Source organism: Myodes glareolus, chromosome 1 (genome assembly GCF_982192425.1).
Source record: "Myodes glareolus chromosome 1, mMyoGla1.1, whole genome shotgun sequence".
In the NCBI taxonomy this organism is placed as follows: domain Eukaryota; kingdom Metazoa; phylum Chordata; class Mammalia; order Rodentia; family Cricetidae; genus Myodes; species Myodes glareolus.
This window is the reverse complement of record NC_142026.1, coordinates 94,518,043-94,539,142: the sequence shown is the minus strand read 5'-3', so window position 1 is coordinate 94,539,142 and position 21,100 is coordinate 94,518,043.

Here is a 21,100-nt window from a genome sequence, read left to right as displayed (position 1 = left end):
TTATAGAAGACTATCTATTAACGTGTATTATACTTTACATTTTTAAATGAGCAGCACAAACACAATACCTTACTCTAGAGCAGAAATATACATATAGGTAAATTGACCTTAGATTTATATCAATAAACCAAAATTCATACTGATGCAAAAATATTCATCACTATAGCATATTCCTCTTTAAATGTATATAAACATTTGTAAATAATATTTGGGAATTTGGGCATAGTTCTCTCCAAACTTCTTCTTGCTGTTTAATAAGTGAAGAATTTCTAGCGTTCACAGAGACTGCTTGGTGGGGTCTTGTCCTATCAAACCATGTTAGCCTGGAAGAAATCTGAAAGTTCCCATCATTTGTGGAAACAAAAGCAAAATGCCTTTTCCAAAGCAACATACCCAAGTCAAGATAACCTTAAAGTATTTATGCTGGTTTAGCTTAGCAGCCCAAACAATGAAATGTCTCTCTGTACTGAGTTCATTCACAGTCAAAATATTCAAAGAAAACACAATAATATACATAATCTAGACTATCTGTATATTTTCCATCTTTTCATGGCTTATTTTCTAAATGTATTGCTCTTTCTATAATTTAATAGTTATTTTATGATCATTACTCCTTTTATTTATGATTGTGTGACTTTTATATTATAAATGCATATACTCCTTTTCTCTCTTACACTCTTTCAAGTCTAGATACATTTATTCAACACTATGACCCATTTAGAGGTCTTTTCCATCTGAATTTGTCCTTATTGCATGGGTATCTGTAATTATTTTTTGACCAGGTGCACTGTTTTTAATGCTAAGCAGGCATGGCTAGGACCAACTCAGCAGTTCTGCATCCTTGCTCTGCTCAGTTCAACATGGTGGAGGCATGTTCACTGCCTCTGAGACTGCTGGATGGGAACTGTCCTCACCACCTCAACTCAAGTAACCAGTTAGCCCATGCTGCCACCAAGTAACTTGCAGCATGCAACCCTTAAACCTCATTAAAGTACTTGGCCTCCTGGAAGAGCCAGAGTTCATTCTGGAAGCATGAACCAGGAACCTACCCACTTGCAGTTTTTTGCTGCTAATGCTGAATCAGGAGGATATCTCATAAAGAGACTGCAGTGCTCCTGATCACTGCCAGCAAACAAAGTTCATTTGAAAAAAAAAATACAGCTAAACTTGTTTGTTTTTATTGTTGTTGTTTTGTTTATTTTTTTTGGTCTAGGTTTCTTTTCTATGGTCTCTCAGGTTTTTTGTGGTTGTAGTCAGTCCATGTTGGCTTACCAGTCTGTAGGTGGAGGCTGTTCAATCATTTCTCAATGGCCCAGACCCAAAATAACCACACAGAACTGTATTAATTGCAATACTGCATGGCCAATGATTCTAGTGTATTCATAGCTAGTTCTTAAATCTTAAATTAACCCCATTCTATTATTCTGTGTATAACCATGAGGTTGTTGCCTACTGGTAAGTATCTGTCTGGTGTCCGGGATCTGTCTTCTGTGGCAACTCTATGACTTCCCATTGACTCTGCCTTCTTTTCCAAGCATTCAGTTTAGTTTTCCTGTCTAGCGCTATTCTTCCCTGTTATAAGCCAACCAGATTTATTCACTAACCAATAAAAGCAACACATATATAAGGTAGGATCTGAGGTTTATAACAGAAGTTTCCTTGATATTTCCAGCAACATATTTCAAATGTTCATTGAATGATGACTTCCTTTTTTGCTATAAGAGCTTCACATATCACTTGAATATTGAAACATAGAATTTGGGGTGATATAAATATGTGTTTCTAGGCTATTATAACTCACATTTGGCTACACAGAAAAGTATTGTTTTCTTAGATGTCTGAGATGTATTTTTGCATTGATAGTACCATATATATTTTTTCACTTAATAAAATTATTAACATTTTAATTCATAATATCAGTCTTCTTTGTATGTAAAAGGCTGGATTACCATGCTTTTTAGTCTGTAATATTAGTTAGTATATGCATGTGTATATATAATAGCTTCCATGGAATATAAATTCCTTATAAAAGAGGTACATAAGTTGTATACTTCATAATTGCTTACAAATATCACTTGGATTAAATTTAATTTTTAAAGGAGATAAGGATTAAATAGCACAGGTATTTACAAATGAGTATTAGATTCAGGCAGAATTGTGTTCTAGTCCTGCTTGTTAGATTTTTGGTCTTAGACTATGTAGAATAGCTCCTCTGCAGTTTCATCTTTCCATTTGCAGTGTGTTAGTGATCAGCATGACCACTGACGCTGGCAGACAGCATTCATGGGGTACTTACTATTTCCAGGTTGATCTGATAAGCTGCTTGCCTAAATATTTGACTTCCATATTATTAGTACTATGCTATTATTTTAAAACACCATGGGTTTGATGGGTAGTTTGGAGAATCAGATGAGCAACAGAAATACTGACAAAGAAAAGAATCTCTACATTGCTGATGAATAAGACAGTTTAGGGATATGATGTCAATGGAGAAGAAAGAATACACTAGTGTATTTCAAGAAAGAAGCGGGAGAACACACTAAATAAATTGTGTGATTACCAGAGGACTTACAATGTAGGAAGCCACAGTTGTGTATTCAATATATTTTAATGCTAATTTAAATAGTCTTCCATTAATGTTAACTTATCCTATGGGCCAGATGATTAGTAATTAATAAAATTTGTACTGAAAGTCTACACAGCAAACAACTTTCAAGATCCTTACTTTGGCACAAACATGTACAATTATTGACAATAGTTATTTGACTCTTATTAACATACACCCTTGATCTTAATCTAGTGTTGGCCACAATAGATTTATCTGTCAAAAATATTAAATATTAAAATAACTTAGGTTTAGATAATAAAATATGTTTGAGAGTCAAATTTCTTATAATCCTTATAGATTCTTATAATCATTTAACAAACTTTTTTTTTTATTTTTCGAGATAGGCTTTCTCTATAGCTTTTGGAGCATGTCCTGGAACTAGCTCTTATAGACCAGGCTGGCATGAAACTCACAGAGATCTGCTTGACTCTGCCTCCTGTGTGCTGGCGCCACAACCGCATGGCTTTAACAAACTTTTGTTGTCCTTATTGTCCCCATCTTGAGTCAGTCATATTTTGAAGCATCACTGCAAGGAGCCACAGTGTTAGATGTTATGCAGCAGAGAGCCAAGAAAGTCATGGTTCCTCCATATAACCCCTGGATTATTATTTAAAATATTTTTGAAATTATTGTCCTTAAAAAGATGATGTGGTCCTGGAGACCTTACTTCTGCTTAATTAAAGCAAATTAGATTCAGCACTGCCTTCAAATTTAAATTAGTTGTGAAAAAAGTTTTCACTGTAATTTAGCTGATGCTTATTCTTCTAAATAAAGTAGTGACTTTTTTCTCTTAAGTCACTGATAAGAATAAAGTCCATTCTCAGCAAGTCTCCCAAATAGCCTATTATTCATATGAAGTTTGCTCCTTAAAATATGCTCAGAAAAGAAGAAAGAAAAATAAAAATTTCAAATGAGAAATTCAGTTTTTATTGTTGAGATATGTCAAACTCTTCTCTATTGTTTCATTAAAAAATGCTTTCCAAGAATAGTGGCTGATATGATCATTCCGTTATTTGGAATATTTTTTAACTGCTAAGGTTATATTATGTTGCATTAAATATACTTTTAATACAAGATACAGTTGCGTGTTAAATAAGTTTAAGAAAAATACTATAGGGTAAATTTGGAATGCAATGTTGAATGAACAAATTTTTCCAAGGCTGTGACATTGATAGGTCCTAGTTTCAATTTTTCCATCTTTAATATCAACATACTTCAAATATGAATAATGGAAACTTTCACCTGTTCCATCTAATGTTTTAACTTTCTGCATTCTCAAGGATCTTACCATTTCTGTAAGGTTTTCTAAGCTAACAATAGACTTTGATATTAAGTGCATTATGAAAAACTTGGCGGCATAGAGTTATATAAGCAGAGCCTGGAGAGATGGCTCAATGACTGGGAAATTTGTTCCTCTTGCAGAGGTCTGGGGTTATGTATTCAGTATCTATATAGGGCAGCTAATATCTGCCTGTAATTCTAAGTCTAGTGGATCTGATGTCCTCTTATGGTTTCCATGAGAACAAGCACACAAGTGCACATACACACACAAACACACACACAAATGTAAGTAAAAAAAAAAATAAAGGTTTTTCAAAATAGGCTGTGCAGGCAAGTACTAGAAGTTCATAGTTTGGGTTTTATATTTTCTTCATTCTTTTATTGGCATGAGATGGGTATTGATATATATTCAATTTGCAAATATTATCATTAAAGCCTTTTAATTTATGAGATTTATGAGAAAATATCTGTAAAACTGAAATGTTATTTTAATATTGGTAGGTATCTATAGTTTTACAAGATTAATATTAACATACTGTTGGTAATCATAAAATGGCATCAGGAGTTTATAGAGAGTAGTCTTACTGTTTTTGTTTCCTTTATTAATTGGTTAGAATGAAAATTTCCTGGATGCCTCTAACTACAATGTTATTAAAATTACATCACTTGTCTTCTTTGTAGTAACAAAGGTTAAACAAATGGTTAAACAAATGGTTGGATATAGTTTTGGGCACATATGACTTTAAATAAGCATGTATATCAAAGTATGTGTGGAAACAGCTGCATAAGAAGTTATCAGCCATGTTTAGACTTTTCTTATGCAGTTGCCTTCTAGTTACTTCTAATTCTCACTTGTGAGCACCCAGCAGCAGTAAGCATTTACAGTTATTGCTTAATAACCACAAATATGAACATGACCACATAATAATATTTTCTTGTTTTAAGATAAAATTAGTAAGTGATGAGTCATTTCCTTCTGTTCTCAAATCTTTGTAAATTAATTATTCAGACTAACAAGATGGGTCATGTATTATGTGAGAAACAAAAAAAACTCTGCTTGCTAATTCAAACATTGAAGCTAATTTATATTCAAGTTGCTTTTAGATCCTATTGTAAGAAAAAATATTGTTATGAAAACCACAGGAAAACAACGAAGTCAAATATTTTCTTCAAAATTCTAAATAAATATAAGGAATATATCTCAATTGTGTTTTGTTTCTGGTTTTTATTTGTTTTTTTCTAAATGGTAGAGATCAAGCGAGAGCTTTTCACACTTGAGATGAACACTTCTATTTCTCGTGAAGGGAAGGAAACTAACATGGGTGAATCACAAGGACTAATGGGGTATGATATTATATTCCACACATAAATTTTCAGTTCAATGATCATAGCCTGTAGACAGAGACTGCTCATTCAATTACTGGCTATCCAGGCCCGAATATTCGCACAGATACTATATTAATTATAATACTGTTTATTAGCTCAGGCTTCTTATTAAATAATTCTTACATCTTAAATTAACCTACTTCTATTAATCTGTATATTGCCAAAAGGCTGTGCCTTACCCAGTAAAGTTCTACTCTGGCATCTTTCTCCTTTGGCAGCTACATGGTATCTCTTTGACTCTGACTACTCTCTATCTCTGTTTGGATTTTCCAGCTGGCTTTATTCTGCCCTTCCATAGGCCTAAGCAGCTTCTTTATGAACCAATGGTAATAAAACATATTCACAGAACACAGAGGGAAATCTTACATCATTTCTTCTTTTCTGTCTAAATAAAACGGAAGGTTTTAACTTTAACATAGAAAATTACATATAACACAACAGCTTCAGGCAAGAATTATAGTTACAATATTTAGTCTATTTGTATATGGCAAAAATTAAAGAAAATATACTATTATAATATTTGTGAGTCTAAAGTTTCACATATAATTTGTCTTTTATCATAACAAAGGAAAACTATAAATATAGTTCAACTTTTCAAAGACCCCAGGAAGATATAGTACCTAAGCAACCTCTAAAAGTTTAGAATTGACAGAGACATCTTGTTACCTGGCCAGTCATCAAAAGTTCTTCTATAAAACTGGGGCATCCATTATCAGTCTACAGGCCCATAGTTTCTGGCAGACTTTTCTATGAAGCATGAAATTTGAAGATCTGTTTTATTTTGTACTGGCAAAGTTTATGGGGGCCATTTTGTAAGTAGAGACTAACTGTTCCCTTGGTTACTGGCAACCTAGATGTGAATAATCAAACAGCTACTATATTAATTACAATGTGGTTTGGTCAGTTAGCGCAAGCTTCTTATTAACTAATTCTTACATCTTAATTTAACCCATTTCTATTAATCTGTGTATCACCATGAGGCTGTGGCTTACCAGATAAGGTTCTGTTCTGATGTCTTTCTCCTTTGGCAGCTACATGACTTCTCTTTTGCTCTGCCTACTCTCTCTATATATCTTTGTTTGAATTTGCTGCCTGGCTTTATTCTGCCCTGCCATTGGCTGAAGTATCTTCTTTATTAACCAATGGTTGTAAAACATATTCACAACATACAGAGAGGAATCCCACATCAATATCCAGTTAAGCAAATCTTACTTTGCATGGTTTCTTTTCTAAATTGCATTTTATTAAAGTTGAACATAAAGTAATGGGTTTTCTCATAGCATCTTCATACATATGAGTCATATTTGGTTCTTGTTAGTTACCCTTTAATTTTCCTGCTCTTCTTCATGCCTCTATGGATGTCCTTGTTGGTGTCTTTTCCCTTGTTACTACTACCTTCTGCTTCATGTTTAAGCATGTTACCTTTTGTGTTTTGCTCCTCCCTTAAGATTTTAGCCCTTTTATAGTCATCAAACACATATAGAAACACACACACACTGGCAAAATAGATAGGTAGATAGATAGATAGATAGATAGATAGATAGATAGATAGATAGATGATAGATAGATAGAAATTTAAATATAAATTTCTTATATTTGAGTAAACATGCAATATCTATTTTATTTTTCTTTCTTGGTTCAATATTTCATCCATTTTCCTGAGAATGCTATGATTTTATTTTGTATAATGGTTGTATAACATTCCATTAAACATATATACTACATTTTCTTCATACATTCAGCTGTTGATGGACATCTAGGCAGCTACTATTTCTGGCTATTGCGAATAAAGTAGCTATACACATGTGCAAGAATCTCTCCGATAATTCTGTGATTTGTTATCTTTGAGTCCTTTGAGTACATCCAAATAGTGTTAGAGGCTGACTACTGTGGTTGTTCAGATGTCAGCTTTTGAGTAACCCTATCCTGATTTCCATAGTGGCTACACAAGTTTATCTCTCCACTAGTTTCTTGCTTATTTGTTTTTTTGTTTGTTTTTAGTTTTCCAAGACAGGGTTTCACTGAAGCATTGGAATCTGTCCTGGAATATCTTCACCAGTTTTAAGTAAAGGAGTCTGTTCCCAACATCCTTGCCAGCATTTGTAGCTCTCTGTTTGTGTGTTTATTTGATTTAAGAATGCCCAGTCTAGCTGTGAGGGGATGAAATATTGAGCAGCTTTATTGCATGGATGGCAATACAGACGGAGACCCATATTGGAGCACCGGACGGAACCCTCCACGGTCCAAATGAGGAGCAGAAGGATGAGGAAAATGAAAAAAGAAATCAGGACTGCGATGGGCGCCATCACCCACTGATACAAGGGGACTGATCTAATGAGAGTTCACCAAGGCCAGCTGGACTGGAACTGAATGAGCACGTGATCTAACCAGATCCTCTGATTGTGGCCGGATTCCCTGGATGTGGCAGGCCCGGAGTCTTTCTGAAAAGCCATTGACAATGACACTGGGACTTGTTTCCTCTGCATATACTGGATTTTTGGGATCCAGTCTGTTTGGATACTCACCTTCCTGGACCTGGAGGGAGGGGGGAGGAACTTGAACTTCCCACAGGGCAGGAAACCCTGACTACTCTTGGGGATGGAGAGGGAGGAGGAGAGGGAGTGGGGGAAGTGGGGGGGGGTGTTGGGAGGAGGGGCGGAAATGGAAACTTTTATAATTTAATAAACTTTAATAAAAAAAGAATGTTGTATACTTGAAAAGTACATACTTCTCATCTGCATTTCTCTTTTGGAGAATTATATCAGCCTATTTCTTGAATGGATGATTTATTTTTAGTGTTTGATTTTTCAGGTCCTTACATATCCTCAATATTAATCTCTTGTCTGATACATAGTTGAAAAAGTTTATTTCTGCAGATATGTTGCTCCATACTTGTGATTATTTTCTTGACTGAATAGAAGCTTTTTAATTTAGATAATGGCAAATGTCAATTTTTGGTATGCTATCTTGTGTTATTGGTGTCCTTTTCAGAGAAATGTACCTCGTTTTGCCTGTATTTTTAAATAGTTTCCCTAGGTTTTCATCTAACAGTTGCATTGCTTTAGATCTTATGAATAGGTTTCTGATACATTCAGAATTCATTTTTCAAAAGGATGAGAAACATAGATATACCTTCATTATTTTTCATGTGGAAATATTTTTACTCAGCAACACTTGCTAAAGAAGTTGTCTTTTCTTGGGCATGTTTTCAACTGATTTGTCCAGAGTTGGGTAGCTATAACAAAGTAGGTTTATATCTAGTCTTCTTTTCTATTGCACTGTCTTCCTGTTAGCTTTTGGGCTGGTAGTGTATTGTTTTAGTCACTTGGGATACCTGTTATCATTTGAGACCAGGTGTCTCTTTTATGCTAGAATCGATTTAGCTATTTGCTATCCTTTGTGCTTCTGCTTAATGTTAGGGCTATTATTTCTAATCTTATATATAATATAAGATTTATATATATATTATATATATAACTAAGATTTATATATATACTATATGTATATAGAAGACTTTTATGCGTATTGTCTTGACTCTGTAGTTTAACTGTAGTAACATGGTCATTTTCATGTTAATTCTGCCTATGGAAGGTCGTTTTGTCTTCTAGTGTCCCCATCAATTTCTTTTTTCGGTGTCTTCTTAAAGTTTTCATGAAAAAAAAAATCTTTCACTTGCTTGGCTAGATTTATTTTTAAGTATATAATTTATTTATTTTTGGAGCTAATGCAAATTGGTGTTTCTTCTGATACATTTCATAGTAAATTAATTATTGGTCTATAGAAAGCTTTATATTTTTGTGTGTTAATTTTGTATCTTGTAACTTTGCTATTATGTTTTACCAGATCCAAGTTTTCTGGGGGTTAAATTAGGTCTTTTAAGTATAAGAACATTGTGTCATTTACAAATAGGGGTACTTAGACTTCCTCCTGTTTTATATACATCCCTTCTCTTTCTTTCTCTGATCTTGTTGCTTTAGCCAAAATTTTGTAAATTATAATTAATAAGAGTAAAGAAAATTGGTACTCTTGTTATCATTCCAGATTTTATAGAAAATATCAGACATTCTACATTTAGCATAATATTGGATATAGTTTTGTTGAGTATAACCTCTATTATGTTGATGTAGTTCCTTCTATTGCAATTTCTTTACATGATATTATCATGGAGTAATGTTGAACATTGTTGAATATTCTGGAGCAATTGAAATGATTATTTGATCTCTACTTTTTAACCTATTTATGTTTGAACATATTTTCGCATGTTTGAATCATGCCACAAGGATATGTGTTCAACTATGTTCATAGCAGCATTGTTTGTCATGGCTAGCACCTGGAAATAACCTAAATGACCCTTGACCAAAGAATGAGTAAGAAAAATGTGGTACATTTACACAATGGAGTACGACACAGCAGAAAAAATAACGACATCTTAAATTTTGCAGGCAAATGGATAGAGCTAGAAAACATCTAAGAGAGCAATCATGTTATTAATTTATCTTCATATAAATGAAGATTGTTAGGGATATTGCCAATTAAATCTCAAAAATATTGTGCTTTTTCAGTGCATCATCTTCTTTATAAATCTGAGGATAACCACAATTCTAAGAAAATTTCACAAATATATTAGTTGCTGAAAATTTATTACTGAGGTAGCACATGGTAAAGACAAATGTTTTAGATGAATAAACAAATACATTTACTATTCTGGAAAGCAAGGCATCTTTTCTAAAACAACCCATCATCATCATATGTTCAGAAAACTGTTCTCCAGGGCAAAAAGTATACATTTTTATAGCTTCTGCTATTTAAAAAATGTATGTTTAACGGCTCAAAAGATGCCTCTGCGGCTAAGAACACTTTTTGCTTTAGCTGAGGATCACGGTTCTATTTCTAGCACCTACGGAGTGTCTCACAGCCATCTGTAATTTCAGTCCCAAAGGATCTAAGACCTTTTTCTCAACTCTGCAAACAACAGAAATACATGTGGTACTCATATATATATATATGCAGCCAAAATATTCATACACATAAAATATAATAAAACAATCTAAAGGAAAATTATAATTTATTTTGTTCTCGTGTGTGTGTATGTGTGTATGTGTGTGTCTGTATGTTTAGACACATGTCAGCCATAGCGCATGTGTGGAAGTCAGAAGACAACATTCAGGAATGGTTTTTCTTCTTCTTCATTTTGAGTCCTGAGTTTCAAATTCCTTTTATTAGGCTTCATAGCAAATATATTCATCTGATAAACCATATTACTGTCCCAATTTTTTCACAAGAAATATTTTAATCATCCTTTTGATTTTATAATATTCTAATATTTTGAATATCTTATTGTTTGCCTAGTATTTTGTTATTACAGATACTATAGCTGTTAGCAGAATATCTAGTAACAAAGAGTAAATTTAATTGCTTCTAAATGTTCAGGCAAATTTCTATTACAGACACTACTAAAATGGATATTCATTCTTGCTTATATATTGTAATCATTAAAAGAAGTCTTCTATCTATCATATGCTTTAAAATGAAATCATTTTATACTTTGAACTTTATAATTTAGATTAATTTTGACTTAGAAAAATTTCCTTTCAAATACAAATATTCTAGGAAAATGACTTCAGATTTAATAAGTAAGTCATAGAAGTTGGCCCAAAGTATCATGCCCCATACCAACCAAGCTGCCAATAGAACATGACAGAATCCATCACATGCTATTGATTTTACAACAGTGAAAGATGTGTGATTAAGGTGTTTTCTGTGTTTTGGGCAGTCAGTGAGGCCAAAAAGAACATGGAAAGACCTGAGAGATCATACAAAACATAGTGAAGCCTAAGATGAAATGGAAACAAGAGGATGTTAGAGAACAAGGGCACTTCAGATGAGGGGAGCTGAGGGCACATGGTGCTGATAGCAGAATCGGAGGGATGGACCTACTCAAGTGCTTTGCATTCCCAATAATCTTTTTCAACTTCCAGGTGCTAGACATAGAGCTGTGGATTTGATGTTGTTACACTCTTGATTTGATATTATCGTTTGGCGCTGTATATTGACACTACATGCTTGTTTGTTTTGATGCTAGTGAAATTCACAATTAAGAAGCCACCTTGAATCTGTTAAGAAATTTTGAACTTTGGACTGTTGAATGGTGTTGTGATTTGTTAGGCTTATGGAGACTCGGGAGGCAGAATGAATGCACTTTGTGACATGAGATATCTGTAAGTTTGTGGGGACCAAGAAAGAATGTTGTGGTTTGGATGAGAAATATCTCCTATAGGTTCACATGTCTGAACACCTGCTATCCAATTGGTTGGGAAAGTTAGGGTACTTGGCAAGAAGAAACATTGCTAGAAGAAGTATGTTACTAGACATGACCTTGAGGCTTTCTAGGTCAGCCTCACTTCCCCTTCCTTCTTTGCCTTCCGACTGAAGGCATGCGCCTTTAGTGATGTGCCAAGTGATCATCTGCTTGTGTGTGAAACTGACAATTCTAACTCTGAGGGGAAAAGAAAGTTAATGTTTAAGTTTAAAATTTTAAATATTATCTATTTTTCTAAAACATTTTTAATGTGCTCATTTTCTTTCTTTTGATTAATAGGTAAAATTCCTGATAATATAACTTTTAATTGCCATACAATATTCATATTAAGTCTTTTAGAATTTCATACATTAAAATAGTGTATTTTATATTAATAACTTCACATTCCTCCTCCTAATTTCTCCCAAATCTACTTAGTCCCTTCCTACCAAAATAATGTCCTTCTAACTTTTTGTCAGTAACCCATTTAGTTCAATGTATGCTCCCCATAAATGTGTTGGTGTACAGTCTCCCTGGAGCATGATTGATCGACCACGGACAACACCTTTGAAGAAAAACTGACTCTCTGATACCTAGCAGTTAGCACCTATCAAAATCTTGTCAGTTCATGAATATCTCCATCTTCCATGCAAATGCTTGATTGTCTTGTTTTTGTGTAGGTTTGTGCAGGCACAATAACTTCTGCTAATTCATGAATACAGTGCCCATATCACATCCAGAAGATACTGGTTCTCTTCTCACCCATTGCAAAACCTTTAACTCTGACAAATCTTATACTGCCACTTTAGTGTTGATCCTTGAATCTTGAAAAAAAGTAGCGTCACACAGTTATTTAATTTGTGTGAACACTTCATAGACACTTATTCTCTACAATTGACCATTTATGAATTTCTACATCAATCACCATTCATTGTACAGGGAAAATTTATTTTTGAGGACATAGATTGCAATAATCTTTGATAGAAAAATACATACTTGAAAAATAGTTTAATACTAAGTTTATTTAGCAAAATAATAGCAGAAAATTCACCCCTGGGACCTATTAAATCTCTAGTGATATTTTATAGACATGAATTTCTTCCTGTGGAAAAGGTCTTAAATCCAATCAGAAAGTGGTTGGTTAGCCCATAATATTTGGGCCACTATTTCATCCATGGGCATATCTTGTATGGGTCAGTCATTGAAATTTATAGGGTTCAAGGTGAATAAGAATTTTGGAATTTATTTTTCAACATTAGCCTGTATAACATATGTTATAATGAGAGCTAATCCACAGTGAGTGAGCATCTTGCTCAGTAACAACTTAAATTTTCCATATCCTTTGAGAAAAATGTGTGGTACTATCAGAAATAGGGTCTTTCTATGATATTCTTGTTGTCAGCTGTGAACAATAGTAATAACTTGTATTGTTTTAGAAGTCTTTGAGACACCTCTGATCAACATTTTGGGAGGAGATATTTTACATCCTGTAACAAGGACTTTTATTTAACAAATTATAACCTAGGGAGTGGCATTATCTCCTGTGCATTATTACCTCAAATTAAACTCTATTATGTGAATATATATGGCTTTATCAACTATTGAAGTGTTAAGTATTCCTCCCTACCTGAGCTTCTGGCCTACCATCCCATCCCTCTTCCCACTTAAATATTACCTATCCTCACTCCTCTTTCCTCTTCTTATCACACACATTATACTATTCTCCTCCTTTAAGTTCTGCCTTGCCCTGCTCCCACAAAGGTCTCTTTCTAATTCTGGCTTTTACAGGTCTTCCAAGATAAACACAAACCTAAAGATTTGGAGTTAAGATGAACACATGGGTAGAAACCTGGCATTTTCTGGGTTACTTTACTCAGCATAATTTTTATTCAGTTTCCTCAATTTACATGCTTAAGCTGTGTTAGAAAGCCTTTTCTTCACAGTGAAAAATCCAACCTTTTATTTAATACAATCATTAAACTAGGATATTTTTAAATTAACATAGTCAGAAATGTTTAAAAGAAAAGTGAAGGAAAATGCACTAGAAATAAGAGGACAATTTATTTTAATAAAAATATCAGTAGCAGATTATTAACATGCCAAACTTTTAATGAATAAGAAAAAAGAATAGCACAATTAACTGTAATTGTGAGATAATGTTTAAAAAATTAATGACTTTTAAAAAAAATGCTGTAAAGAAACATGCAATTTATTTTCTTTTCTGTTCTTTTTTTGAAAACATGCTTTCTAAGATCTCAATTTCATTAGGTTGCAAAACATTTAAAACTATAATCTAGTAAACAAGGCATCCAGAAATGTATAGCAAAGTATTTAAGCCCTCCGGAAATTAAAGATTTTAATGTGTGATTTATCTATAAAAACCTCTCTCTGCTTGGGGCTCAGCGAATTTGTCTTCAGCAACACAGTTTCTTGTGACAGTTCTTTTATATATACTTTTTGATCCTAATATATATATATATATATATATATATATATATAATATATCAAAAATAGTTGCAGTTTTCCTTCCCTCCTCTCCTCCCAGTTCTCCTCTGAAACACCCTGTTTCAATCTTCTAGTCCACTTCCCTTCTAGTTCTGTTAGGCAAGGGCAGGTCTCCCTTGAGCATAAACAAAACATGGCATATCAAGTTACAGTAAGATTAAACAACTCCTATGTATTAAGGCTGAGCAAGGTGACCCAGTATGAGAAGTAGGCTCCCAAAAGTCAGTATATGAGTCAGAGTACTCTTGGCTTTGGGTCTGTATTTTTTCCAACACTTGCTGGATGAAACCTCTAATGACAATTGGACTAGGCACCAGTCTGGTCCCAGGAGATGACCATTTCAGGCTATGTATTCACTATTGCTAGGAGTCTTAGCTGGGGTCATCCTTGCAGAATACTGGGAGATTTGCTTGCACTTTTATCTGACTCCCATAATGCCCCTCTTCCAGTAGTGTCATTTAGTATTCAGCACCTACAGCACCCCTTTCCAGCCCAACTTGACCACTCAAGTTCTCATCTCATCTGTTCTCAGCCCATTCATAAAAATCTCTTTACCTTCCCCAGGAGATACTGAAGTCTCCCGCCCCATGAACCTAGTCTCTCTGGGTCTGTGCATTTTAACATAGTTATTTTTTATTGTACAGTTATTATAATGAAGAATATTTCATGTTTGTATTTCTGGGTCTTGATTACCTGCTTTGGATGTTTTCTAGTTCCATTCATTTGCTTTCAAATTTCTTGGTGCCCTTGTTTTTAATGGCTGAGTAATACTCCATTGTGTAAATGTATCACAGTTTTTAAAATCCATTTCTTAGTTGAAGGGCATCTTGGTTGTTTCTAGCTTCTGGCTGTTACAAATAGTGCTGCTATGAACATAGCTGAGCAAGTGTCCTTGTGATATGATTGAGCATCCTTTGGGTATATGCCCAAGAGTGGTTTATCTAAGTTGACTCCCAGTTTTTGAGGAACAAGCAAACTGACTTCCAAAGTGACTATACAAATTTATACTCCCACCCTCAATGGAAGAGTATTCCACTTGCTTCACATCCTCTCCAGCAAATGCTGTCAATTGTGGTTTTCATTTTAGGTATAAGATGGAACCACAAAGTTATTTGATGATATCTAGTTTCTTGAATTCTTTTTTTTTATTATTAAATTATAAAAGTTTCCATTTCAGCCCCTCCTCCCACCCCCCCACACCCCCCACTCCCTCTCCTCCTCCCTCTCCATCCCCCAGAGCAGTCAGGGTTTCCTGCCCTGTGGGAAGCCCAAGCTCCTCCCCCCTCCCTCCAGGTCCAGGGAAGGTGAGAGTCCAAACAGACTGGAGCGCCAAAATCCAGTATATGCAGAGGAAGCAAGTCCCAGTGTCATTGTCAACGGCCCTTCAAAAAGGCTCCGGGCCAGCCACATTTAGAGAATCTGGCTGGATCACGTCCTCGCTCAGTCCCAGTCCAACAGGCCTTGGTGAACTCCCATTATATCAGTCCCCCTGTATCAGTGGGTGCTCGCATCCCTCGCAGTCCTGATTACTTTTTTTATTTTCTTCATCATTCTGTTCCCCATTTGGACTGTGGAGTGCTCAGTTCGGTGTTCCAATATGGGTCTCCATCCGTACCGCCATCCAACGTCAGATGAAGGTTTCCTGTGCCCTTGCCTTCTTTGCTCACGATCTCCTTCCCTCTGCCTCTCATTTGGACCTAGGGAGCTAGGTCCAGTGTTCCAACGTGGTTCTCCGCCTCCATCTCCATCCATCGCCAGATGAGGGTTCTATGGTGACATGCAAAATATTCATCAGTATGGTTGTGGGTCAAGGCCGGTTCAGGCACCCTCTCGTCTGTCCAGAGAACCATCTGGGGATGTCTCCTTGGACCGGGGATCCCCTTTATAATCAAGTCTCTTGTAAACCCTAAAATGATTCCCTTAGTTGAGGTATATACTTGCCTGATCCCATATCCGTCCTTCCTCCCTCCCCCCATCCCAGTCCCCTGATCTTTCCCCAATCCTCCCCTACTCCCTTCTCTCTAACCCTCTCCCTCTCCGACAACCCTCACACCCAACCATGCACCCGACGTTACCTGGGGCTCTTGTCTATTTCCTACCTCCTGGCGGATAGCTAAATAATCTTCATCAGGTTCATCTTATTATTTAGCTTCTCTAGGATCACGAATAATAGGCTCAAAGACCTTTAATTATGGTTAGAATCCACTTATGAGTGAATACATACCGTGTTCCTCTTTTTGGGTCTGGCTTACCTCACTCAGTAAAGCGTTTTCTATTTTCATCCATTTGCATGCAAAATTCAAGATGTCATTGTTTTTTACCGCTGAGTAAAACTCTAATGTGTATATGTTCCACACCTTTTTTAACCATTCTTCTATTGAGGGGCACCTAGGCTGTTTCTAGGTTCTGGCTATTACAAATAGTGCTGCTATGAACATAGTAGAACAAATGCTTTTGTAGTATGTTAGGGAATCTCTAGGGTATATTCCCAAGAGTGGAATTGCTGGGTCCTGAGGGAGGTTGACTCCCAGTTTCCTGAGAAACCGCCACACTGATTTCCACAGTGGCTGCCCAAGTTTGCATTCCCACCAACAATGGATGAGTGTTCCCCTCACCCCACATCCTCTCCAGCATAGGCTATCATTGGTGTTTTTGAGTTTGGCTATTCTGACAGGTGTAAGATGATATCTCAAAGTTGTTTTGATTTGCATTTCCCTGATCGCTAAGGAGGTTGAGCCTGACCTTAAGTGCTTTTTAGCCATTCGAAGTTCATCTGTTGTGAATTCTCTGTTAAGTTCAGTACCCCATTTTTTAATTTGGTTAATTAGAGTTTTAGTGTCTAGTTTCTTGAGTTCTTTGTATATTTTGGAGATCAGACCTTTATCTGTTGAAGGGTTTGTGAAGATCTTTTCCCAGTCAGAAGGTAGCCTTTTTGTCTTACTGACAGTGTCCTTTGCTTTACAGAAGCTTCTCAGTTTCAGTAGGTCCCATTTATTTATTGTTTCTCTTATTGTCTGCGCTCCTGGGGTTCTGCTTAGGAAGTGGTCTCCTGTGTCTATATCTTGTAGACTACTTCCCACTTTCTCTTCTATCAGGTTCAAAGTGGTCGGATTAATGTTGATGTCTTTTATCCGTTTGGACCTGAGTTTTGTGCATGGTGATAGATATGGATCTATTTTCATTCTTCTACAGGTTGACATCCAGTTATGCCAGCACCATTTGTTAAAGATGCTATCTTTCTTCCATTGCATAGCTTTAGCTCCCTTGTCAAAAATCAGGTGTTCATAAGTTTGTGGGTTAATACCCGGGTCTTCTATTCGATTCCATAGGTCGACTTCTCTGTTGTTATGCCAATACCAAGCTGTTTTCAATGCTCTGTAATAGAGTTTGAAGTCAGGGATGGTAATGCCTCCAGAGGTTCCTTTATTGTATAAGATTGTTTTGGCTATCCTGGGTTTTTTGTTTTTCCATATAAACTTGATTATTGTTCTCTCAAGGTCTGTAAAGAAGTTTGATGGGATTTTGATGGGAATTGCATTGAATCTATAGATTGCTTTTGGTAGAATTGCCATTTTTACTATGTTGATTCTCCCAATCCAAGAGCAGGGAAGGTCTTTCCATTTTCTGGTATCCTCCTCAATTTCTTTCTTCAAAGACTTAAAGTTCTTGTCAAATAGGTCTTTCACTTCCTTGGTTAGAGTTACCCCAAGATATTTTATGCTATTTGTGGCTATCATGAAAGGTGATGTTTCTCTGATTTCCCTCTCTGCTTCTTTATCCTTTGTGTAAAGGAGGGCTACTGATTTTTTGGAGTTGATCTTGTATCCTGCCACATTACTAAAGGTGTTTATCAACTGTAGGAGTTCTTTGGTAGAGTTTTTGGGGTCGCTGATGTACACTATCATATCGTCTGCAAATAACGAAAGTTTAACTTCATCTTTTCCAATTCGAATCCCCTTGATCCCCTTATGTTGTCTTATTGCTATTGCTAGAACTTCAAGCACTATATTGAAGAGGAATGGTGAGAGTGGACAGTCTTGACGTGTTCCTGATTTTAGTGGAAAGGCTTTGAGTTTCTCTCCATTCAATTTGATGTTAGCTGACGGCTTGCTGTATATTGCTTTTATTATATTTAGGTATGATCCTTGTATCCCTAGTCTCTCCAACACCTTTATCATAAATGGGTGTTGAATTTTGTCAAATGCTTTTTCAGCATCCAATGCAAAGATCATATGGTTTTTATCTTTCAGTTTATTTATATGATGGATTACATTGATAGATTTGCGTATGTTGAACCAACCCTGCATCTCTGGGATGAAGCCCACTTGATCATAATGGATAATTTTTCTAATGTATTCTTGGATTCGGTTTGCCAGTATTTTATTGAGAATTTTTGCGTCAATGTTCATGAGTGATATTGGTCTGTAATTCTCTTTCCTGGTTGTGTCTTTGTGTGGTTTTGGTATCAGGGTAACTGTAGCTTCATAAAAAGAGTTTGGCAGTGATTCTTCTGTTTCTATATTGTGAAATACATTAAGGAGTATAGGTATTAGCTCTTCCTGGAAGTTCCGGTAGAATTCTGCATTGAAACCATCTGGTCCTGGGCTTTTTTTGGTAGGGAGATTTTTAATAACAGCTTCTAATTCTTCACGACTAACAGGTCTATTTAGATTGCTCACCTGTTCTTGGTTCAACTTTGGTATTTGGTACTTATCTAAAAAAATGTCCATTTCTTTTACATTTTCCAACTTTGTGGCATATAAATTTTTGTAGTAAGATCTAATGATTCTCTGGATTTCCTCTATGTCTGTGGTTATGTCCCCCTTTTCATTTCTGATCTTATTAATTTGCATGTTCTCTCTCTGCCGCTTGATTAATTTGGATAGGGGTTTGTCGATCTTGTTGATTTTCTCCAAGAACCAGCTTTTTGATTCATTGATTCTTTGGATTGTTTTCTCTGTTTCTATTTTGTTGATTTCAGCCCTCAGTTTGATTATTTCCAGTCTTCTACTCCTCCTGGGTGAATCAGCTTCTTTTTTTTCTAGAGCTTTCAAGTGTGCTGTTAAGTCTCCAATGTGTGCTTTCTCCGTTTTCTTTAATTGGGCACTTAGTGCTATGAACTTTCCTCTTAGCACTGCTTTCATAGTGTCCCATAGGTTTGAGTATGTTGTGTCTTTATTTTCATTAAATTCAAGGAAGACTTTAATTTCTTTCTTTATTTCTTCCTTGACCCAGGGGTGATTCAGTAGTTGACTGTTCAACTTCCATGTATTTGATGGCTTCCTGGGGGTAGCACTGTTCTTGAATTCTAACTTTAATCCATGGTGGTCTGACAAGACACAGGTGGTTACTAATATTTTTTTGTATCTATGGAAGTTTGCTTTGTTACCCAGTATGTGGTCAATTTTCAAGAAGGTTCCATGAGCTGCAGAGAAGAAGGTATATTCTTTCCTATTTGGGTGGAATGTTCTATAGATGTCTGTTAAGTCCATTTGATTCAATACCTCCAATAATTCTCTTATTTCTCTGTTAGGTTTCTGTCTGACTGACCTGTCCATTGGTGAGAGAGGAGTGTTGAAGTCTCCTACTATTAGTGTGTGTGGTTTGATGACTGCCTTGAGTTCTAGAAGTGTTTCTTTTACATAAGTAGGAGGATTTATATTAGGGGCGTAGATATTCAGGATTGAGACTTCCTCCTGATGAATTGTTCCTGTTATGAGTATAAAATGTCCATCTCCATCTCTTCTGATTAATTTTAGTTTGAAGTCAATTTTGTTGGAGATTAGAATGGCCATACCTGCTTGTTTCTTAGGTCCGTTTGCTTGAAAAACCTTTTCCCATCCCTTTACTCTGAGTAGGTGTCTGTCTTTGTGGTTGAGGTGTGTTTCTTGTAAACAGCAGAATGTTGGATCCTGTTTTCGTATCCAGTCTCTTAGTCTGTGCCTTTTTATAGGTGAATTGAGTCCATTAATATTAAGTGATATTAATGACCAGTGGTTGTTGACTCCGGTTATTATTACTTTTTGTTTGTTTGATTAATAGAGTTTGTATGTGTCCCTTCTTTGAGTTAAGCTCGTGAAGGGTCGCTAGATGTCTGAGTTATTGTAAGCAGTGCTGGCAATGTTGGACTCCTTGGGTTACGATTTTCCTTCTATTACTTTCTGTAAGGCTGGGTTTGTGGCTGCGAATTGTTTAAATTTGTTCTTATCCTGGAATATTTTGTTTTCTCCATTGATAGTGAATGATAGCTTGGCTGGGTATATTAGTCTGGGCTTGCATCCATGGCCTCTTAGTTTCTGCAGTGCCTCTATCCAGGACCTTCTGGCTTTCATGGTTTCCATAGAGAAGTCCGGTGTAAGTCTGATAGGTTTACCTTTATAAGTTACTTGCCCTTTTTCCATTGCAGCTCTTAATATTCTTTCTTTAATCTGTATGTTTTGTGTTTTGATTATTATATGGCGAGGGGATGTTTTTTTTTGATCAAGCCTATTCGGTGTTCTGTATGCTTCTTGAACCTTCATAGGGATATCATTCTTTAGATTGGGAAAGTTTTCTTCTATAATTTTGTTGAATATATTTTCTGGGCCTTTGATCTGCAGTTCTTCTCCTTCTTCAATCCCTATTATTCTTAGATTTGGTTTTTTTTATTGTGTCCCAGATTTCTTGAATGTTTTGTGATGAGAATTTGTTGGATTTGCTGTTTTCTTTGATCAGAGCATTTATTTTCTCTATGGTATCTTCAGACTCTGAGATTCGTTCTTCCATCTCTTGTATCCTGTTGGTTATGCTTGATTCTGTGGTTTCTGTTCGTTTACCTAGATTTTCCATATCCAGCCGGCCCTCATTTTGTGTTTTCTTCATTGCCTCCATTTCAGTTTTCAATTCTTGAACTGTTTCCATTACCTGTTTGATTGTTTTTTCTTGGTTTCCCAGTATATCATTCATGGATTTACTCATTTCTTCGATGTTTTTTTTTATATTTTTCATCCATTTCTTTAGTCATTTCTTCAATCTTTTTGTTA